The sequence below is a fragment of the Danio aesculapii genome, chromosome 16 (genome assembly GCF_903798145.1).
Source record: "Danio aesculapii chromosome 16, fDanAes4.1, whole genome shotgun sequence".
Classification (NCBI taxonomy): Eukaryota; Metazoa; Chordata; class Actinopteri; order Cypriniformes; family Danionidae; genus Danio; species Danio aesculapii.
The window spans coordinates 29,503,668-29,528,786 of NC_079450.1; the positions used below are offsets into that span (position 1 = coordinate 29,503,668).

Below are 25,119 nucleotides of genomic sequence, written 5' to 3' on the forward strand. Positions count from 1 at the left end.
CATTGAAAGTATATTATACAAAGGTTTAGCATTGATTTATGAGTATCAGAGTTAAGCCATAATTTCATCATCTGATGCAATACTCTCTGAAAGAATCCAGTAACAGATGCAAAAGACTCAAACTGTTGAGGCCCTTCAGTGTAAACTGACCCAGGTCACAGATACAAGAATTGTTTAGGAGAGATATGTTAACAAATACTCTGTTTATGAAGCACTGGAGTTAGTCAATCTAGTGAGTTAGGCAAATATATGCTTGTACAGGCCCATAGTCAGTCTATTGAAAGCGGTGAGGTTTTTTTCTATCAAAAAATTTACTTTTTGCAGTTATTCGCCTCATTTTCTATTAAATTATGAGGTTCAAATAATGAAGTTTAGCAACATTTTAAACACAATTTTTACTGGATCAGCATGTCAGATGGTGATAATAATAACAACACTTTTTGATGCAACAAATGTATTTCCTACATTTTTGTCAAAGTGCTTACCATATTATTTTACCACAAAGTGCTTATTTACGAATGTAAGTTATTACAGTTTTATAAATAATCTAATAAGAATTTTCAATTATAAATGTTGAACAAAGAAATATGAAAATATGCTTGTTTTTGAAATACAAATTTATTGTCATCCATCATTGAAAAAAACTATTAGGAATCTGTTAAAACTTGTTTTAAGTTAAAAACTGTAGCTTATAGGCAAATAACAAACTGGCCAGCTCATTTCCTCAGTCAGAATTTGTCCATTTGAATAATTAAATATTACATTGATCTTAAAGCTGCCTTCTATCGGTTATTTTCACAATTTATGATGGAATACTTTTTAAAAATGGGTCAAAAGAGCTTGTATAGCAGCCAAATTCTGGACTTTGTCAGTAGGGAGGTAAACCAGTAGTAACCAGTAAAACTATACTTATGCAATTAATATGCCAAAAATGACAAATGTTTACAAAAATAAATCTATGGTTCATAAAAGTTTATTATTAAACAACTCATATGAAAATTAAAATGACTATAAAACTAGCAAGGCGGCACGATGGCTCAGTGGTTAGCACTGTTGCCTCACAGCAAGAAAGTCGCTGGTTCAAGTCCCGGCTGGGTCAGCTGGCATTTCTGTGTGGAGTTTGCATGTTCTCCCTGTGTTGCCGTGGGTTTCCTCCAGGTGCTCTGGTTTCCCCCACAGGCCAAAGACAGGTGGTATAGGTGAATTGAATAAACTAAATTGGCCGTAGTGTGTGTGTGTGTGAATGTGAGAGTGTATGAGTGATTCCCAGTACTGTGTTGCAGCTGGAAGGGCATCTGCTGTGTTAAACATATGCTGAATAAGTTGCCGATTCATTCTGCTGTGGCGACCCCTGATGAATAAACAGACTTAAGCCGAAGGAAAATAAATTAATCAATAAAACTAGCAAAAAAAAATTTTTTTTTTTTTTCATTCAGTCATTTTCTTTACGGCTTAGTCCCTTTATTAATCAGGGGTCGCCACATCGGAATGAACCACCATGTTTAGTTTTATGATAGCTAAACTATAGTCTCACAAAAACATGCTGAATTTTTGTTACTATGGTAAAACTCCAATAATTAACTTGTTTTTGTAGTAAAACCACGATTAACACTTGTAGGAGAATGCACACTCTCTTCCATTCCACTAGTCTATGCTCACCTGTGCTTTAGGCCTATTGAGATGATTAAAATCTCAAAATGTTCCTTATGGATTTGTTGTCAGGCTATTACACGGTAGTTACCAAGTAGTAACATGAAGGGCCTTGCGTCATTTTTTACACATTGCGTCCTGTTCGCGTTTGATGGCAGGTGAGCAGGTGTTAACGCTGGTTTATTTTATTAGCAGACTGTAATAAAAAGATCCTGAATTCCCTCACACCAGACTGCAGGAGCAGGTTTTCGGCGTGCCGTGCCACGTCCTTGTTTCTCAGCAGCAGTAGGAGGGCTTTCTCTCGGGCAGGTATCTATTACCTGTGTCACGTGGGCGGTGGCCAGGTAGGGCGCACACAAAACCAGCGCGATCAGAGCAGCCATTGCCGAGCAGAGCCACGGGTTTCGGACTGTTTTGCATCGATTCTCGCGCAATTAAAAGGCCACGGGACGCAATAAGGCGAGTCCGAACCCGGCACTGATCTGTCCGTATAGGTGTGGGGGTCACCGGGCTCTTCGCTTCTCTGTCACCTGGAGTTGATCTCTAGGGTTTTGCTTTTGCTATCGGGGTGGTGACAATAGTTTTTTTCTTTCTTTCTTAAAAATGACGGTTAATCCCGACTATTTGGTGCTTTTATTCACCACCACATCTGGCGCAAGTGGGGATCAGTTGGGATCAGATGAGAAGAAAATTGTACACCTGGTTTGGCAAGTTGTGAATTTAGCAACTAAAAAGGTAATTTCATATTTCCCCATGATGGTGTGTGTGTTCTTGTGTATGTGCGGTTGTGTGTGTAGTAATTCTGGTGGAGGTGAGAAAGGGAGAAGAAGGTTAATAATAATCTACCTGTACATGTTAGTTTTTGACAAAATAAACAAACAGACCAAATTATTTATGTAATTACCATTTATCAATAGTTCGTGTAAATGTGACATTTTATACACAAGTCAATTTGAAGGCATAGTAATTGCAGTTAACTTAAACAATACTACTTCAATCATTTACATCATCCAGCACCAATCATCAACTACTTAAATTATATATATATATATATATATATATATATATATATATATATATATATATATATATATATATATATACATATATATATATATATATATATATATATATATATATATATATATATATATATATATATATATATATATATATGTATATATATATGTATATATATATATATATATATATATATATATATATATATATATATGTATGTATATATATATATATATATATATATATATATATATATAAAATAAAATAAAAAAATAAGAAAAAATACAAAGTTGTTTAAACAAATAATAAAAATTACAAAACACAAACAAAAATTGCTAAACTTAAATGTAAATAGAAAATAGAAAAATAAAAACTGATACACACTTTTAATACAAAGACTGCTGTAGATATGATACTGAAATAACGCTACACTGTAAAATAATTAATAACATTGAAAATTAATATGCATAAAATTACCAGATTAACATTTTCAGTTAATTTTCAGATCTATCTATCTATCTATCTATCTATCTATCTATCTATCTATCTATCTATCTATCTATCTATCTATCTATCTATCTATCTATCTATCTATCTATCTATCTATCTATCTATCTATCTATCTATCTACAGTGCTCAGATTTATACAAACAAAACAGATTTATTAAACAGATATATTTATTAAAACAATATTTTAGTCACCAAACGTATTTAGAAATGGAAAGATATTACAATTAAATTCAAGCTAAATATTGCAAAAAAAAATTCAATTTGTTTAGCTTCTCTTCATTTTTCCTCTATTTAATTTGTATTTAATATTTTTCTATAACATATAAATTTGAGTGTACAAGTTTTTGGAACATTATTGTAAGTTATTTTGTTAGATAAGCTCCAGATTTGGCTTCATTACTGACTAATCTAATGTATATGCACAAAAATAATATTGTATAGCTTCCTATTAAAAATATGAATTTAAAAGAGAGATTTGTGAGGGGTGTACTTCATCCATCCATCCATCCATCCATCCATCCATCCATCCATCCATCCATCCATCCATCCATCCATCCATCCATCCATCCATCCATCCATCCATCCATCTATCTATCTATCTACAGTATCTATCTATCTATCTATCTATCTATCTATCTATCTATCTATCTATCTATCTATCTATCTATCTATCTATCTATCTATCTATCTATCTATCTATCTATCTATCTATCTATCTATCTATCTATCTATCTATCTATCTATCTATCTATCTATCCCCCTGCTGTATATTCATTTATCCATCTATTAACTTATTTGCTTATGCAAATGTATATGTTATTAGAAATGATCATACCTTTCCTTTCTCCATTGGTTTAGGCCGGTCAGGTAAATGAACTGCTAGTCAAACCAGATCAAATTGAGCTCTCTAAAGAGTGTCAGGAGCTCAGCGGACTCACAGATGAGGCTTTGACAGCTGCAGATCCCCTCGAAGACGCCATTGATCAGGTGATCATTCTCACAAAATATGTTCTTCATAAATCAACATTGAATAGGATATGTTGTGTTGGGAAGTTTGCATTCAGAGTAAATCCTTTCAAAAGAAGCTTCTATACAATATCCCATTGATGTAGGGTCTGCCGATAGCCCATTTAAACTCCAATGCACATCTTTACGGGCTATTAAGCATATTATTTAACAGCTTGTGGACTGATATTTGCACAAGGAGCTTCATGGGTATGTATTAAATGGCACATAAAAGTGGCGTTTACTCAAATAGCGTCTTTGTGTGTGCAGTTGCATCAGAGGTTGTGTGCTGAAGTGGACACAGGTGCAGGAAACACCTTCTACCTCTGTACGGATGGACAGCTTCACGTGCGTCAAGTCTTGCATCCCGAGGCTTCCAGCAAGGTGACAATCTCCAAATTTAGCTGCTTATATGATATTTGTGACTAATGCATTGTGTGGAAGTTTAGCTAGTGCAGATGTGTGTTCGTTCATGACAGCTTTCTTTCATGTTTTTTAGAATATTTTGCTGCCGGATTGTTTCTTCTCGTTCTTTGACCTGCGGAAAGAGTTCAAGAAAGAATTCCCATCAATAGCGGAATTGAAAAACTTGAATCTTCAGGTCATGGCTGATCGTATCCTTTTTATGTTGTCCTTCTTCCCAGGATAAAACATATTTTGAAGAATGCTGTTGATAAACAGAGAGTAAATGTAGCCATTGACTTCCATATTATTAGTTTTTTTACCATTACTGTCTGGTTACCAACATTCTTCAAATGTCCTCTTGTGTTTAAAAGATGTTTGGAACAATATGAGGGTAAGTAAATAATGATTAAGTGTTAATTTTAGTGTACTGTTCCTTTAACAGCACTCAAAAATAGCTTGTTTAAATTAATTATTTAAAATGAGTAGAAACAACACAATTCTGAAGGCTTTTTTGGGACAAATTAATTGGTTTAATGTTGAATGCACTTAAATTTGAAAAAATTATTGAGTTAGCTTAAACGATTTGTGTTGGGACAACATGAAGGTATTGTGTAGAACCCTGCATTTTTATACAGTGAAGTTAGTTAACGACTAAATTGTTCAAAACCTGTATGAATTTCTTTATTCTGCTGAATTTTGGAAAATGTTTTGTAGAATGCGCGTAAACATGGGGTTGATCATCATGGTTTACAATGACACACATGGTGAAAGTGACAGTTGACCCAAAAATGACAGTAATGTCGTCATTTAATCACCCTGCACTTGTTTCAAACCTGTTTGAGTTCATTTCATTTCAAGATATCTTGAAAAAAATTGGACTTCCATAGTATTTTTCCCTATGGATGTCAATGGCTACCAGTTTCCACGTTCTTCAAAATATCTTCTTTTGTGATCAAAAGAACAAAGACACTCATATAGATTTGAAACCACATTAGGGCAAGTAAATAGTAAGTAAATTTTCATATTGGGGTGAGCTATCCCTAAATGATGATGTGGTTTTTATTTTTGGGTGAAGAATACCTTTAAGTAAAGCCACATATATGAATCAAAATACTTTAATTATTAGAAATGACTAGATTTAATTTGGTTTCAACATTGAGGCCAAAATCCTTTCTTGAAGATAGATAAAGATAGATTACTAAAGATAAATTATGCCAAAACCTATCAAATGCTTATACATTTAGTCTTTTCTGAAGTCCTAAACAGACGACACTAGATTAATACATCTATTAGTTGATAATTCCCTTACATCAGGTGTGAGGAAGCTGCGTTTGAGTGTGTATGAGAGAGAGAGAAGCAACAGGGTGTTGGCTGCATGATCCCAAGGTTTTGAAATGCAAATAGACTCACAATAGTGTGGGTTCAATTGAGCCAGCAAGAGAAAGCCAAGAGTGTTTAGCCAACAAGCTTAACCTGCCACACCTACGCTATAACGTCTTAATGCCGACACACAATTATGCACCAGCACAGCCCTCTGCCCAGTCAGAAAGGTTAATCGAAAGTCATTCTCCTTCCATGTTTCTATTGTGCCTTGTTGGAAGACTACCATGTTTCAACGGTGCTTTTGATTTTATAAACTTGTCCTACATGTTGCTTGTATCTTAACAGTGTCATTACCTGGTAATTAGGGTGTCACCACTAGTGACAAAAAAAATAAACACAGACACTGTTTTCCTTGACGGCGGTTGCGATCAGATCTGAATGTGGCTGTGGATTCTTCTCTTCATGCTTTCACTGCATACAAGGTTCAGCAGATGGTGGATATCGTTTTAGCGCTCATCTCAGAGCCTACCTGTAAGTCCTAGCATCTTGTTGTCTGCACATATGGATTTAAGAGTCATGAGTGTTTCTTTAGCAAACCTGCTTTGTTTATTTTATAGGCCACAAATTCACTCTTCCTGAAAAAGTAAATGAAAAGTTTGAGACAGGCACCTGGTAAGAGTGTTTCTTCTTCATACTTTTGTAAATATTGTCTTAGTTAAACTGTTACGACATTACTCTTTTTTATTGTTGTGGACATTTTTAAAATTGAAATATTAATTGATATTTGAATTGTGCCATTTTTTAGGACTCTAAAGGATTTACTAGTAACTTAACTTATTATTATAATTTTTACAATTAATATAAAATTAATATAAAAGAGATATGAATTATCATTATTATAATTATGAAAGTGATTAGAAATGTTATAATGTTACAGTTTTTACTGTTTTTATTGTCGTTATTTTTTTTAAAACCTGAAATTTTCTCAATTCTAAATGAAATTCCTATCTGAATTGTGACAATTTACGGGACTGGAAAGGATTTTCTTGTAATAAAGTTTCTAGTAATAAAATTAGTAATCATTATTTAGAACTTATAACTTATATATTTTTTAATTATTATAAAATATTATTATAATTAATGAAATTCATTAGAAATGAAAATTGACAATGCTTGTTATCTTTTACATGAAACTGGGTTTTATTTATTTATTTGTTTGTTTGTTTATTTATTTATTTTTCTAAATCATGTCAAATTTTATATTATTTGTATTTATTTATTTATTTGCTGGACCAATTTATATCAATCCATGTTTATTTATTTAGCGCTTTTACCATGTAGATTATGTCAAAGCCGCTTAACATAGCAGTTATCTAGCCGCTTAGTTATATAGAAGTTAAAATAGTGTTAGACATAAATCAGAGATTATAGAAATTATACTTTACAAAAATATACAGTGCTCAGCATAATTGAGTACACTCCATTTTGAAAATGAATATTTTTCTCCATTTCTCAGTGAATATAGGCAGTGTATTTAGGTGCATTAAATAAACAGATTTATTAAACAGATATATTTATTAAAATAATATTTTAGTCACCAAACATATTTAGAAATTGAAAGATAATACAATTAAATTCAAGCTAAATATTGCAAGAAAAAAAATACATCTTACAAAATTTCAACAAAATTTTTCTTTTTTTGCTTCTCTTGATTTTTCCTCTTTTTAAAAATTTGTATTTAATATTTTTCTATAACATATAAATTTGGGTGTACTTGTTTTTGGTACGTTATCGTACGTTATTTTGTTAGATAAGCTTTAGATTTGGCTTCATTACTGATTAATCTAATGTATAAGCTCAAATATAATATTGTATAGCTTCTTATTAAGAATTTAAAAGAGAGATTTGTGACGGGGTGTACTTGTATATGCTGACCACTGTATTTCTTATCTTCAGAAGAGTTAAGAAAGTAATAATTGGTGGAATAAATATCTATTTTTGTATTTAATAATTGGAAGAAAAGCGGTCTCCTAATGTTGAAATGCTTCACAATGTATGTTTTTTTTAAATAATTCTAGCAGTAAAATGGAGAGAGTGGATGATAACACAGTGATCAGAGCACGGGGTCTTCCATGGCAGTCTTCAGACCAGGACATTGCACGGTTTTTCAGGGGTCTCAACATCGCCAAGTATGCAAACATCCCAGAGGCAACTCTGATTAATATAATCATGATCATCTATCAGTCTAAGCACAGTATCAGTGTGTTTGATTAATCAGTGTGTGTTTGTGTGTGTGTGTAGAGGAGGTGCTGCACTGTGTCTGAATGCTCAGGGCAGGAGGAATGGAGAAGCATTAGTGCGGTTTGAGAGTGAAGAGCACAGAGATTTGGCCCTACAGAGACACAAGCATCACATGGGGACCAGATACATTGAGGTAAAGACATTCATAAAGCTGTTAACATTAAAATATAGTTTTTACTTTATTAAAAAAGGTACAATTAGCAGTCCAGAAAAAATACAATTAACCGTTTTTTAAAAGGCCTATATGTGGAATTCTGATGCGTTTGTTATTAGCGACACTGGTGGATGTTAAGTGAACTGCAGCCAACAACCTATGCTTGCAACACATGCTCATTCTGAAAATGTAGCCCTGTATACATTTCTGGAGATTACGAAATATGTAGCCAGAAGTATGTATAGCTGGATTTCGTCTTTAAAACGAACGCTATGGGGCCGTATTCCTTTTCGCGCTTACCAGCTGACCGCTTACCTCCCTATGAGATGCAGGGGAGTTGTGACAGGGTTTAAGTCCAGCAAAGAACAGTTCCAGAAAGCAGGTAAGACAAAAGCAAAAGACAAAACATAAAATAAACAAGTAAATAAAAGTGTGAGGATGTGGTAAAATCTGAAAACATGGTAAAAAAATCAGACGAGGGCTTTACTATTTCTAGATTGCTTTTGAAAATTGTCGGTTGGCTTTAGGGAAGTGGGTGGGCGGGTCAGTCAGTGCTTTTGAAAACACTATTGGTTTGGTTTAGGGAAGGAGGAGGGTGGGTCAGTCATTCTGTCAGTCAGTCAGTCTGTCGACTCTGGTGGATTTATACAAGAGCAGCAGGTGCGAATGGCACTCGTGAGAGAAATTTGAGCTCTCAAAAAGCGTACACGACGGCCTCTGATGGATTTGCGACAACAAAAACTGCAAAAAAACGTACCTCCTGAGATGTAATTGGCACTCTCCAGAAATGTATACAAGGGTACGTTTTCAGAATGTGCCTGGGTTGTTATTGTTTGTGCTTGCACTTGTGCACATGCAACATACTAGAGACTTAATACTGATTTATGCTTCTGTATCGAGTGATCACCGGAACTTATGGCACATACATTATACATAGCTGACGCCATTGCAAGCATTTATGCTTCTGCATTCTTTCTGTGCTGCTCTGCAATAACACTTCTGAAACGCTGTTAGCTGGTGGGTTTTTATGTTCCACTGAGTTGAGCTTCATTTCCAGTGTTTTAGAAATGTCAGCAATGATACAGTATCCTTTAGGAGCTTACCCATGGGACTTGACACTTGTTAAACACTTGTCCCACCAGCCTCGTTTTGCTACTATGGCTCTCGACCACGCCCACACTCATCACCCTTATCAAGCTGACCAATCAGGGACCTTGCACTCTGCATCAATATGACATGTAATTACAATTTTTGACAGGTGCATGTGAAGAGTATTTGACTGTACGAAGGGGGCAGCTTGCAAGTTTGGGCCCTTAAAAAAAATATTTGCGGTTGGGCCCCCCGCTAATACTGTTAATACAAATATAGCAGATCTCTCCTTTAAGGCTGATTTATATTTCTGCGTCAAGCGTATGCTCTGCCGCAGCCTTTGCGCAGTCACATACCCCTCTCCGTGGCTGACAGCGATGCTGATGTGCACCTCCCAAAACACGTAACTACACGTTGCAAAGCGCAAGCTCTGTGATTGGTCACCTTGATAGCGGTGACCAGTGTGGGCAGGGCCAAGAGCCGCGCGAAACCCGTTGGAGCAAGTGTTTACAAAGCGTTGAATCCCATGAAGGAGCTCCAAATGTTTTGTGTTTACCTTATGATTAAAGTTGTTGCACTTTCGCCAGTTCACGCCTCGGAATGAGCGAGTTTTATCTACTTGTACATTAAGGTAGCGTTCAGAAAAAACAAAACACCTGCAAAAAAAACTCAGAGGAACATAAAAACCTTAGACCCAATCCCAAGTCTACCCCTTACCCCTCGATTTGCGCGTTCTCGTACAGGAGTAGGGGTGTCCTAATTCTCAAAGATTTTTTTAGAACCACACTGGAAACCAAGGGGTAAGAAAATTTCCCAGAATACACCAGCCACAACGGCTGCATAGCTGCACCCGGAAGTAAGGAGATCCACAAATTAGTGTTTTTTTGTCATCATTGTGAATTTTTACAACAAACTAGCATATGTTTTAATACATTCATAACTGCGTACGTGTTTTACCGTCATGCTTTTAAAAAAACAGCTAAAATAAAAACTAAATTTCACTATCTATAATCTCTAATAATAACTCCTGTATAGTACACTGAAAAAAAATATTCAAAAATGAGTCCTTGCATTTACTCATTTTTTTTAAGTTCAGTAGTTGTAGACAATTTATTTGGGCTTAATTTAAACAAACAAATTAAGTTACTAAACATTACTAAATATAATTTGTTTATTTAAATTCAACACATTTAAATTGTTTGCGACTATTTTGCAGACATCATTTTTTCAGTGTAGTCCCACAACATTCTGACACCCCGAATACCCTGTCAGTAATTTCTAGTGGCCGAGAATGACCTTTTTACAGTGTCTGCTATAATGTTAATGTTGTTTTCTTGTGGGAAAATGGATGAATATTGCCAGGGTGTAAATGCACAGTACAGTTATGATCTTATTCTCACATTATATTGTTATGAGAACATAATTAATGCCTTCAGTGATTTTCTGAAGATAAATACCAAAAAATAACGCAACTGGAATAACTACAGCAGTCGCAATCGTCTGATCTCATATGAAGCAAGAGCTCACGATGACATCTGATGACGTGTGCAGGTGCTGTAGTGCTGTCTCATTTCTTAGGGGTAAATTTTGAAGCCCTTCTCCTTCATACTCTGTTTGAAGGGCCAAGGGGAAGGGGTAGGGGTACAAAAATAGAATTGGGATTGGGCCTTACTATCAGCTAGCGTTTCGGAAGTGTTATTGCAGAGCAACACAAACAGCACACAGAACTATAAATGCACGACTATCTGCAAGGTAGGTGCCATGGGTCACACCGATCACTCGACGCAGAAGTATAAATCAGCACACCTGGCTACACCAGACCTACTGCATGCAAATAATTGTGATTCAATGCCAAAATTATTAATTATTCCTCATTTTTATTTAGAAATTCCAGCAAAAAAATGGCACCTTTAAAAATGGCACCTACTGTTTGTAAATTACCATGACATTTCTTTGCATTGCAGGTTTACAAGGCAACAGGTGAAGACTTTCTAAAGATAGCAGGAGGTAAAAAAAGATGTTTGTTGTTGTTCCTTGAGTTTGCATGCATGTGATATTTTATTTTGCATGTGGATGGGGTTGGTGTATGACAACTGGGACTGTTCATTACTGGTTTCATGATTAATTGGGTTCCTTGAATAATTACATTTAAGACTCAGTACAATAGTGTGGTCAGTGTATTTCTTTTTCAATTATCATAGATATATAGTGCAATATTTGTGAACACAACTATGGTGAGATCTTATTTACATGTACTAATTATAAAACAAATCTTGTCATTTAGCAATACAAGTATCTTATTTATTTATTTAAAAAACTGCGTGGCAAATTGTCTGAAATGGTTAACAGGAATTCAAACAGGAACTGTCTTTCTTTACTTTTCCCATCCTAAACGTAGATAGCCAGTCACATTCTAGTTTTTACTTGTTAGCATAATAATGTAGTAGCATGAACCGGCTACATCATTTGATTTCCATTTCTGTTTGCTTTGGTTTCATATTGTTGTTGTTGTATTTTTAGAGTGGCTGATTCATTTGTGTGAATATTTAACAGGTGCCTCTAATGAAGTGGAGAATTTTCTGTCAAGGGAGAATCAGATTATCGTCCGCATGCGTGGACTTTCCGTTCAATGCCACCGCAGAGCAGGTTCTGCAGTTCTTCTCCCCAGCTTGTCCTGTGACGGACGGCAGCGAAGGCATTCTGTTTGTACGTTTTCCCGATGGCAGGCCCACTGGGGATGCGTTTGTCTTGTTCTCCTGTGAGGAACACGCTCAGAACGCACTGAAGAAACATAAGGACATTCTGGGAAAGCGATACATCGAGCTGTTCAAGAGCACAGCGGCTGAGGTGCAACAGGTGAGAGAAGAGCTTTTTTGGTTTGAAGTCAATAATCAGTGTGCAATGCAAGGTTTTATGGGATAGGATATGGGTGAAATGTTGTTACAACATTATTGATTGTAACATACAGTCAAGCCTGAAATTATTCATACCCCTGGCAAATTCTGATTTAAAGTTACTTTTATTCAACAGCACGTTTTTTTGGACCAGGAGGTGACAAAAGCTTCTCCCAAAAGATAACAAGACATTATATATATATATAGTATATATATATATATATATATATATATATATATATATATATATATATATATATATATATATATATATATATATATATATATATATAATAGATTACAGTCATCGTGGACAAAATATATTTCTCAGTTTTTTTTTACATTGGTACCAAAACTTTCAGAGTTTCAGAATTTGCAAGCGTGATGAATAATTTCAGGCTTGACTGCATATTTACTGTATGTAGAATATAACCAACAATATGCTTTTTCTGACCTGGACATACTAAAATTTATAAAAGAATAAGTGATCATACTCAATTTTATTATCGTTGCTTTAAATTATTACAATTTTCTGGTTGTGGTAAATTATAAACATTTAAATAGGCAATAATATGTCATCAAATGATTCTATTTGCAGTATGCCTGACAAGATATGGGTACATAAACTACTGTTACACTGAATGACATTTTTGGTATCTCTGTAAATCAATATATAATAATTTTTCAAATTAAAACAAGCTAACACATGTGGGAAAATATTTGTTTTGTTCCAAATGATTAAAGAATTTAATGGATAGAGGGGAATAATAAATGAAAGAGAAGCCAGCAAAAATCCTTCTGAACTAATATTTGAAGCAGGAATAAGAGTGAATAGGTGCAAAATATGTTTCATATCCCATCATAAATTACCTCAATCCCATAACTTATTTCAATAGTTCCAATCAAAATAGCAAAAACTGAGAAAAGTCCAGTTTTATGACGTCAGAGGGTATTACATTTAGTCCTTTGCATTTAATTGTAACCAGCAGTCAAATATTAAACATTTAGTCTACTGCATCATACCGGAAGTTCTTGGACTGAAAATCAGGTTTGGTGTCTGTGAACAGTAACACCCTGCCTTCTTTGATTGGATTTGCTATATCAGTCATTTTGACCTCCCAAAAAATAAAAAAATCCTCTTAAAATTATACTGTTTTCATCTACTTACCATCAGCCATTTAAGTTTATTTAAGTGCTCATGCACTGTAAACAATTCTTGCTGCCCTCATTTTTTAGTTGAATGAAGTTAACTTTTCTAGTCATCTCAACTTATAGCAACCAAACTGACTAAAAATACCAAGTTAAATTTTGCATTACTTGTTGGTTAATTTTTTTAATTAACTTAAAGCAATGGTCTCAAAACTGAATTCCTGGAGGGCCCGCAACTCTGCACAGTTTAGCTCTAACCACCCTCCAACTCACACCTGCTTATTAGTCTCTTGTAGTCTTGAACACCTTGATTAGTTAGTTGCATCAGCTGTGTTTGATTTTGGGTTGGAGCAAAACTATGCAGAGCTGCGGCCCTCCACGAATTGAGTTTGAGACTTATGACTTGACGTAACATAAAACATTCATTTTTATGTAAACATATTTTTCACAGCATGACGGTACAGTGAAAAAATTGGTCTGCAAGACACTGAACATCACTTACTGCAGTATTACTTTTAGTTCCACTGAGAAATAGTTCTGAGTGCAATCACAACCGATTGGATTGTAAGCACCCTGTTGTGTGATGACGTAGATCATCTTGGGGAAACTGTTAAAAGTCAATCTTGCCAATTGAGATTGCACACACAAACATGTTATTGCTCTTTTATATAGGTTGCAATATCTAGGGTAAAAAAAACAAGCTAGTAGTAATGTAAGTAGTTGCTCTCAAAGTGCCAGCAGTCATTCACTTGCATTAACAGAAGACCACGGTTTCATCAACAAAAAAACAACAAAGTTTTACTAGATAAATAACATCTACTGAGCAAAAAGAAAGTCACCTACATCATGAACGGCCTGAGGCTGAGTAAATTAACAGTTCTTTTTGGTAACACTTTATTTTGATGGTCCATTTGAGTATTAGTAGACTGTCTGCTTAATATCTGTTTATATTGCTCCTTCAATAGACATTTAACTGACTATAAGAAACTTTGCAAGTACATGTCAACTTACACTAACCCCAACCTAATAGTCCACCTATAATCTAATGAGAATTAGTTAGCATGTAGATGCAATGTAACTTAAATTCAACAAACAGACCAAAATAAGTGTGACCATTTCATTTTCTGCAGGGTGAATCTTCTTAATATTCATAGTTTAACTCTTGTCGCCTAAACGCCGCCATTATTAATTTTCTTTCATAATTGAAAGGACTTGTTCCCTTCATTGTCTAATAGTGGAATGTATTTAAGTTGGTTTTACACAGACTCTGCGAGGCAAGTAAAACTTGATACCTTTGGTTTGTCGTTGTGTGTGTAATCAACTGTGTATATAAATGTGTATACTCTACCCGAACGGCTTGACTCGCTGAACAAACACTCAGCTGGGCAATCTGTAAAAGATTAGCTTTTCAAAGCTGTCATAAAATCTCTCTTTCGGTCTTCCTGTTCCTCAACGTAGAAGCTTATAAATTTTTAGTTACTAATGTTGTAACAATTTCTTGGAATTTCTTGATGTTAATATTTAGCTGTCGTCATACGCATACTCAACCTAGCAGGCGGCTCTAAGCCTATTTTAGCCTGTTTTTATGGCGGACATCAACTGTGTTTGAATTCCTCAGACATGTTTATCACTTGCACAGGGGTTTGATGATCAAGGGTGTGTCAGTAAGAAAGCAGGAAAAGACAATCCCATCATGCAGTTGATTAACAGTTGACCAGATGAGAAGTTTTTGTTACTAGCTAAAGGGGCTTTCAAGCACCAGAACAGTGTAAAAACAGCAATTATTTACATTTTTACATCTTTATTTGACATAGTTATTGACATATTAAATTTTAACTTTATTTGCACTTATTATGCTTTCGGGCTGCACAATATATAATTTCAGCATCGATATCACAATGTGATCATTCGCAATAATCACATCACAGAAGCTGCAATGTCAACTTCAGCTTCAGTTTATTCATCCCTGAGGAAATCTGAGTGGAATTATAGCTGACCAAGAACCGTATTGTTGAGTGATTGTGAAGTTTAACCTTAATGATAGAATGAAAGAGTGCTTGTTTGGTTTGTGTTTAAGACCTTTAAATAATTTGTGTACAAAAAATGATAACAATGAAAATATATTTAATTTCATTTTCATACAATGAAGACTATGCAGTTTTATTTGCTTACATTTGATTATTCAACTTATACTCAAACACAGTTAGACTTCATTTATTAAACTAAAACTTATTTATTACATTTTTATTAAACTACATTCATTTACTAAAATAAATGCAGATTATCTGGCTATGAAATCTTTCTAATCATATAAAATTATGAGTTCTTTCCAGATCGAACTATTCAAGTCATCTGTGTGAAATGATTATATTCATATTGTAATAAATATTGCAGAAAAAAATATCATGCCAATATCATCCAATGTCATGCAGCCCTACTTTCTATACCCATAAAATAATTGTAACACTTTACAATAAGTTGTATTAGTTAATGCTAGTTAAATGCATTTAATAACATGAACAAAAGTGAAATACATTTATTACAGTATTTGTTCATGTTAGTTAACGTTAGTTAATGAAAATACAGTTGTACATTGTTAGTTCATGTTAACTTTTGGTGCATTAACTAATGTAACAAACATGAATTTGGATGTTAATAGTAAATGTTGAATTGTTATTAATAATGTTGTATGAGTAATCTTCATACTTAGTTTATATTAGTAATACATTAACTAATGAACCTTATTGTAAAGTTCCGTTAAATTAATTCGACACAGACCACAAAATGTGACGTATATATTATTTTTGCTGAAATTATTTTACTATTATTCAAATAATTTATTTTATCTATATATTATGAATCAATCATGGATAAAAGTCTGAGTAATGGTAAAATGTAAAGGTCTATCTCAAAAGTAGAGATGGTTTCCACCTGCAATTGTTTTAATTATCTCAATTAAAGCACAACAGACAAAATAAAGCAGAAAAGTAACCGTAAAAAACCATACGTATGATTTTATGCAGTAATACTCATACAGAAAGTCTACAGCTTCCCAAACTTTAAAAGTGAACCAGCACAAAGTGGACTGGATAGCCTCTTATATCAGGGCATTTAAGAATGTCAGCCTTGTGTTTGCACAGTGGCACAAAGTCTTGAAACCTTCAGTCTGTAACGTGAACGGAACGGTGATAAGGAACGTGCGGATCTAACGCAGAGAATGGTTAGGCAATCAATGGTCACAATCAGGACAAAACAGATGTATGCAGGCAAATCCAGAGTCATAGTCAAAAACATTGGCGGTAGGTCTGTACAGGCAGGCAGCAGACAACATAAACAACAAACAAGGTGAGGGTCAAAAACACAGCTAAGCAAGGCAAGGAAAATGCATCGTAATGTCACAAAGCTGTAAAACAAGCCAAGACGTGTGCATGTGTGCTGTCTATATAGTCCATGTAATCAGTTCATGAGCAGCTCCCAGCCATGAGGTGTGTGTAATCTACTGAATGAGCAACAGGTGCGTGTGAGCGGTGCATGACTGGAACTTGTAGTTCTTTTGCTGACAGATTTGTAGATCTCCAACGATTTGCATGGGATAGATGGCTGGTGACTGTGACAGAGTCAGAATGTGGTTTATCCATCATCTCCACACCTGGAGCTATAAACAAGCAAAAAGCCTCATGATAATGTTCTGTAACTCCAGCGTTTGTGTGTCAGGTACTCAACAGATACTTATCGGCCCGTTGATTCCTGTGGCTCCATCCCCGATTCTGTCTGTTGTGCCGCCACCCACATTCGTACCCCAAACAGCAGCGGTCCCAGGTGTTCGGGACTGTGTGAGATTGAGGGGTCTACCGTACGATGCCTCCGTCCAGGATATATTGGTTTTTCCTTGGGGAATATACAGCTGACATCAAACCACATGGAGTGCATATGGTGCTTAACCTGCAGGTAAGACTCTCAGATCCTCGTATGTGCCTCACTAATATAGTTTTCATCTGGAGAATGATATGGAGTCGATACAGTGTGATAAACACACCTCTGCTGTTCAGAATGTGTTTTGTCAGGGAGTTTTCCCCCTTTGGCTCAACCGTTCCATAAAAAAAGGGTGATTAATCACTCGCTGCAGCAGCTTCTGTCAGGACTTGTGTTTCTTCATTCTTTTACAATGTGTTGCTGTCATGGCTGGGTCCATGTAATAAAGTAAGCCAAAGATTAAACTAACCCTGGACAAAGGATGTAAGACTATTCAAACATTTCTTTTGGGGGGGTGGGGGGGGATTTCATATTCACAATGAAAGAATTTAATAATTTTGTTATGATTTGAACTTTTTATAGATTTTTTGCAGATGAATATCAGATACAGAGCATTAACATAAAAGCAAAAAATAAATACAATAAATAAATGGGGCAGACGGTGGCGCAGTGGGTAGCACAATGGACTCACAGCAAGAAGGTCGCTGGTTCGAGCTTCGGCTGAGCCAGTTGGCGTTTCTGTGTGGAGTTTGCATGTTCTCCTTGTGTTTCGTGGGTTTCCTCCGGGTGCTCCGGTTTCCAAAAGTCCAAAAACATGTGGTATAGGTGAATTGGCTAAGCTAAAATTGTCCGTATTTTATATGTGTGAATGAGTGTGTGTGTGTGGTGTGTGGTGTGTGTGGGTGTTTCCTAATGATGGGTTGCAGCTAGAAGGGCATCGACTGCGTAAAACATTTGCTGGATAAGTTGGCGGTTCATTACTCTGTGGTGACCCCGGATTAATAAAGGGACTAAACCGAAAAGAAAATGAATGAATGAATGAATGAATGAATAATAAATAACGTCATATAAATTAAGTAAACCAAACCAGAACACATACAAGAAAAAAAATGGGGGTGGGGGTTGCTAATTTCATAGCCTTATTTATTATTTTGTCTCGTTACATGTTTGCTAGCATTGTGGATCGCAGAAATTCAGAAATTTTCCCCATTTATCAAAATAAATTTAAATCCTTCCATGTAAACTGTAGGAGAGTTTTTCAAAAGCTGTAACTCTTCCACTCATGGATCAGAGGTCTACTGGTAATTTCCAGTTTTTAACTATCACCCATCTGCCTCACATGATACAGCTCTGTATCTATTGTGATGTAGCTTTATTCATGTGGCTTAAGGGACAGGGTCACCATGTATAAGCTTGGGCAAAAGTCATACTGGGTCTGCAATATCTTTACAAGGTATTGGACTTCTGGGCATTGCCATAATGCATGAAACCTGTCACCTGCTTTTTCTTTGCATCGCCAGCATTCTGGGTTGTTTTTACAACCTTCTCTGTACAGTCTCTTAGGAGTCCAGTAAAATCTATGTAAAATTTTAAACGGTATAAGACGAGTTCTAACATCTCTAGACATTAATTATAAATTCCCAGCAAATTTTACCTGGTTCTCATCTTCAAATGTGCATCACAAATTTTTTTTAAATTGAATCATTTTTAATTAATGTAATGAATCCAAAAGGTTTGGGGGTAATGCTATATTGTTTTTTAAAAGTGTCTCTTCTGCACATCAAGGCTGCATTTATTCTGCCCTATGGCAAAGCGTAGGAACTACACAATTGAGCAAAATGTATTTAAAGCCCAAAATAGTCTTTGTGACATCTGTTTTGTCTTGTGACATAGTCTCCTGGTTCAATTTTGCACTGTTTCAGAGAAACAAGAGTGTCAAACTGCAGTAACTACAAAAATCCAAGCTGTTGAAGTCATTTTGTTCAGTTTGCTTAGATTCTGTACTTTGCCTGTGTATGGGCAGTATTGTAGGGCTGCACAATATATTGTTTCAGCATGGATATTGCAATGTGCAAATTAATAGTCACAACTACATAATCGAGTTGGGATTATAGCTGACCAGACATTACTGTTCAGAAAACAATGAGTCATTTCTCATTTAACCCTAGAGTGAAGTTTATTATTTGCATGTGTTTTTAAGGCCTGTGACTGTGTAAGTATATTAAGTCAGTTTAAGCAATTTCGGCACAATAAATAAAATGTTCGCAGCTTAAATAATAATTGTAAATAATCATTTACTCAATGAAAAATATACAGTGTTATTTTACATGAGATTATTCAACTTTTGTACCTGAATGCTGTTTGATTTTCTAGAAAAGCACTGTTTATATCATTTGCATCTTTGCTTTGCTGTATTTTAACTATGCTTGTAATTTGTTTATTTCCCCAACATAATCATCCTAATCAATCTAAATGATCAATTCTTAACATACAGAGCTATTATATAAGTCATCTGGTGAAATAGTATAGCAATATATATCACAGTAAGAGAAAATATTCCTGTCAGTTTTCCAATATCATGCAGCTCTAAATTATCGGATCAAAAATACAGTACAAATATGTTTTGTGAAACATTTATACAGTTTAAATTAAATCTTTTTTATTTTAGAATATATCAAAGCTAATTTATTCCTGTAAACGCAAAGCTAAAATGTATCATCATTAGTCTCATCTTTAGTCCAATCACATTACATATACCAATATATAATTCTGTTTACAGAATAGACCTTTTTGTAGCCTGTTATATAGCTTTATATCACATCTGTTGGTTTTCCAGAACATAATTTGTTTGGGTTTGGGACTTCAGGATAATTAGACTGTCTACACTGAATCTTTTTGATCCAGAGAACCCATAAGAGTGATTTGTTTTGAAGTTGAAATAGCAGGAGTGTATTAATACTGACTCATAAGAACCTGTAATTGCTCGCTTATTGTATTACTCTATTCAGGCAGCGATCTGAAACATAAATTCTTCTTCATGAAATAAGCAGTGCAGGAAACTGTTTCAGTATTTTTACAAACAATTTCTTTATATAATAATGATTTAAAAAAAGACTGATTTTATTTTATAAACCAACAATTAAAAGTTACATTTTAAAGAAGAACCTGTTTTCCCATAAATAGTAAGGCGTGTAGTTTCTAATCAGATGAATTGTAAATGTAAGTGAATCCTTTGTAACAGATCAGCGGTGACCCAACGCTATCCAAACATGCTCTGGCTCAGCCTGCCTGCCACAGTAGCTACAGCCCAAACACTTGCTATTGGATTAGCTGTAAAAGGATTGACAGATATGAGCAGACACCCACTAACATATTTTTATGCACGATTTGGAATATAGCATAATGGAAATGTCAAGTTGTGAATAAATCATGTGATTTTATTTGATAACAGAGGTGAGATGTACAGCATTAAGGGCACAATTCCACTGAAGCGTTTTGTGTTGCAGAAATGCCAGCTAAACATTTTTTTCTGCTGTTGTCAATGAAAGCAGTGCATAGCCAGGCACTGAGTGTGTGTTATTTGCTCACCGTTGAGTGTTCATTTTAAATGCTTTGATAGTTGGAGAATCCCTTACAGCTGATTTCAGTGGACATGTACCTTTATGGAAAAACCAACGAACTGACTACATTGCATAACATATGAAATGTTGGATTGGTAAATCTAAAACCTGTTAGCCAAAGTCTGTCATCGAAGTGCTTCAGTATTATTACCTCCCAGAAATGTCTTGAGCAACTTTGCTCCCAAAGAGTTCTTGCATTTCATCTTCTGAGGAAAAAGCCTCATGGTGGCTTCTTGTACTGCAGCATTTTTTTAGTTTGTTTTAATATTTGCCACCAGTTATCAAGAATGATGGTTTTCTCCTCTTTGCTCATTGGAATGAAACTGTGCTTTATGCAAATGTTTTATGCAATATTCCAGTTTTGCACGCAAGTCAAATTTGCGTATTTGATGGAAACATAGCTAAAACGTTTTGATGTTTACAGGAGATAAACCCAAGAATGGCTTGTCAAGTGACACACGTTTATGTGCACTTGTTTCATTAATTGTTTTCAAAGCTGAGTTTCTGAATGTAGCATTTGTTCATGTGTGTTTGATCAGGGTCGTCCATCGGGTGAGGCTTTTATCCAGATGCTTTCAGCAGAGCGGGCGTTCCTAGCAGCCCAGCGCTGCCACAAGCGCAGCATGAAGGAGCGTTACGTGGAGGTGTTTGCATGTTCTGCTCAGGAGATGAACATCGTGCTGATGGGAGGAACGCTCAACAGGAGCGGCCTCTCGCCGCCGCCATGTAAGTTACGACGTAAGTGCCGCTGGGCTCTGGGGCTGCTTCTCTCAGCTGTGTGTGCGGGTAGGTGGCGCTTCACGCCTTCTGTTTTTTCTCTTTCTCTCATTCATTCATTCATTCATTTGGTGGGTGTCCTATCCAGATTTCCTGTCCAGGCAGGAAAGGGCATCAGGAGCAGCAGGAATCTGGTTGGGTGAATGTTTCGTATTCAATTCAGATCTGACCATGAGTTTGTCAGATGCTTTTCCACAGCGGGGGAATGGAGGGCTTTGATTTGGGGTGATATAGCGCAAACTTTCTTAATCTGAATGTGCACAAGATTTCAGTTTTCATCATGATTTCACCAGTCGCATTTTTTAAACACAAGGTGTGTCACGAAAAGGCGCTCTCTGTTTGATTTAGTGAAGATTTCTTTCTTTGGTTCTAGTTCTGGATGGATAGTCTTTCCTTCTACCTTAATGACCAACAGCAGTACGTTAAAGTCTCAGCACGCCACAGATTGAATCTGGTTAAAGGTGTCTGAACGCCTGTGGCTGTTGCTGCTGTTGAAGGGTGGAGGGAACATACCTGACTTGTAGCTGAATTATATTGGCAGATGCTGACAGTTTTGGGTTCAAGTCTGCTGCATGCTTCCAGTGTGAGATGTGAAATTTGGCAGATATTTTAATTAGGTGCACTGTTGAGAACAACGTATTGTATTACAAGATCAATCATCAATTGTGCTTTTTTATGCTTATGCTTCTAAAAGAACTGTGTGTTTTAACTGCAAAAAATGAATGCATCATGGACCAAAAACCTCTAAATATAATTAAAAAAAGGAAATGGTGTCACCATAATATCATAGTTCAATATTGCTCATTACTGTTAATCTCCTTGCAGTAATCTTTTGTTTGTGTGCAATGGAGGATTTTCTGGTGCTGTTTTGAAACCTTTACACATTTTGTAAGCTCTTTAAGAGTTCTTACTGATAAAAAAACATCACTCCATCAAAATGTCATAAAGGCATTTTTTTTCTTTGTATATTTAGGTTGAGTTGTTTAAATGATAGTTTGAACTCTAAAAATCAGGACTATATGTATTCCAAAGCAACCAAGAAAACCAAAGTACAAGTGTGATCACACCCTAAGTCACTTTTGGATAAATATTTTGACATATTTAATGTAAATAAAATAGACAAGTAAGCAGCCATACGTGATAGATTCGATTTGTAATCATACCTGTAGTATTAACTTTAAGGCATCCAAAACAATTGATTCAGATTCAGGTTCACAGGTTGTATTTATGGTGGGCTTTTGAGGTGGCAACAGCGTTGAAATGCACCGCACTTGTTCATTGTTTGTTGATGACTGTATGAGCTTCTGATGACTGTATGAGCTTCTGATGACAAACAATGAACAGGACTTGAAAGGCATAAAGCCCTTTGTGTGACTGGCTTAGGTTCAGTCAGAACCAAACCCTTTAATTGGTTTGGCAAAAAATACCTTGACTGATCGCTCTGCAGTTTGTTTTTAGTTGGAGTTTTTGTCGTTTGATCCAACACATTTCATTAATTTTAGCGTTAATTATATCAATTCTGAATTTTATGCTAGAATTTTACATTTTTAATTCGAATTTTAGTGCGCTTTACATTCACTAAATTGGTTTTGTACATACAGCAAACGTAACATTGTATTTGGAAATTTAATGGAATTTTTGTTAAATTAAATTGACAATAATTATAAAAAAGAAAATGAAAGAAAACAAATGAAAAAAAAATTATTTAAATGGAAACCTACCCAGAAAATGAAAATGTACAATTAATTTACTCATCCTCAGGTTGGTTTTGGTCAAATAATGAACAAAGTAATGGGGTTAGACACACACCATATTTTTTTTACCAACAAATGAGCACTGGAATTATGATCGCCGGACCTATGGTTTCTGTGCAGTATTGCCAAAAGTGCCAGGAGTATAAATGTTACTATTTAGCCCCCTGCGGGGCAAGTTGTAACAGACAGAGGGTTAGTTGTAACACATGCTTACAAAGGCAGATTTGACACAGTTAATTTAATTTTTGTTTACTTTAATTAGGAGCTAGATTTCCTCAGTTATTGGCTCATTTCTTTTATTCTACATAGCACAGTGTGTTTATGAATTTATTTGTTTATTGGATAAACACATTTGAATGTATTTGCATTATTATCCATTTATCCATTAATATAGAATGTATTTATTGCATTATCAGCAATAAAATATATATTTTTTCAATTAAAACAATATTTACTATTAAAAAACATTTTTATTTAAAAAGTTCTCAACATTACACTCAAAATTCAAAAAAATTATTTTGTGTGTTTAATTAGTGTCCAACAACTAACCCTGCTGTGTCATGTTTTCCTAAAAACTGGCTAGCAGTCACTGTGTGTTTCTTACATCTTTCAAAATGGTTTAATCTTTTAGCCTAGAAGACGGTGATCACAACAATATAAGATTTTACATTCATACTTTCACAGATGTTTTAAATAAAAAAATAAAGAGAATAATAAAAAATACTTTTATGCTGCAAAAATGGTTTGTCCTGTGTTTCTCATTCAAATTTCGCCGAATTTTTTCAATAATTGGCAGGAAGATGTCTGCCAACACTGTGGTGTAAACCTCGGATGCATGCCATTAAATACCTTAAAACTCTGTGTTACATTTAACCTCACGTTACTCTGTGCTCCGCGCTCCCCTATATTTGAGATTGTTGGAAACTTCTAACTTCATTCATTTATTCATTCATTTTCTATTTGGCTTAGTCCCTTTATTAATCTGGGGTCTCCACAGTGGAATGAACCACCAACTTATCCAGCACACGCATTTACGCAGCGGAAGCCCTTCCAGCCGTAACCCATCTCTGGGAAACACCCATACATTCTCATTCACACACATACACCATGGACAATGTTAGCTTACCCAATTCACCTTAAGCGCATGTCTTTGGACTGTGGGGGAAACCGGAGCACCAGGAGGAAACCCACACGAACGCAGGGAGAACATGCAAACTCCACACATAAATGCCAACTGACCCAGCCGAGGCTCGAACCAACGACCTTCTTGCTGTGAGGCAACAGCACGTTGCCCTTATTATTGGTCTATAAATCACTAAATGGCCTAGGACCTCAATACATTACAGATATGCTCACTGAATACAAACCTAATAGATCACTCAGATCTTTAGGATCATATAAACAAGAAATTCCAAGAGTTCAGTCAAAGCAGGGTTATTCGGCTTTCAGCTACTACCCCCCTCGCTGCTGGAATCAGCTTCCAGAAATGATCAGATGTGCTCCAACATTGGGCATGTTCAGATCAAGACTGAAAACACATCTGTTTAGCTGTGCCTTTCCTAAATGAGCACTGTGCTACGTCCGACAGATCGCACTATTATGTTGTTCTGTTCTTTTTCATTCTTTTTAACTTGTTTCAACACATTTTATCTGTTTTTATCAGTATTTTTATTATTTGTTTTTATTTTTCTTATACTTGTCTCTTTTATTCCTGT

The 25,119-nt window shown here is 35.3% G+C and overlaps 1 pseudogene; it reads left to right on the forward strand.

The window, feature by feature from the left end:
- Positions 1–1,992: 1,992 nt before the first annotated feature.
- On the forward strand, positions 1,993–22,295 carry LOC130243665 (epithelial splicing regulatory protein 1-like; annotated as a pseudogene).
- The last annotated feature ends 2,824 nt before the right edge of the window (positions 22,296–25,119 follow it).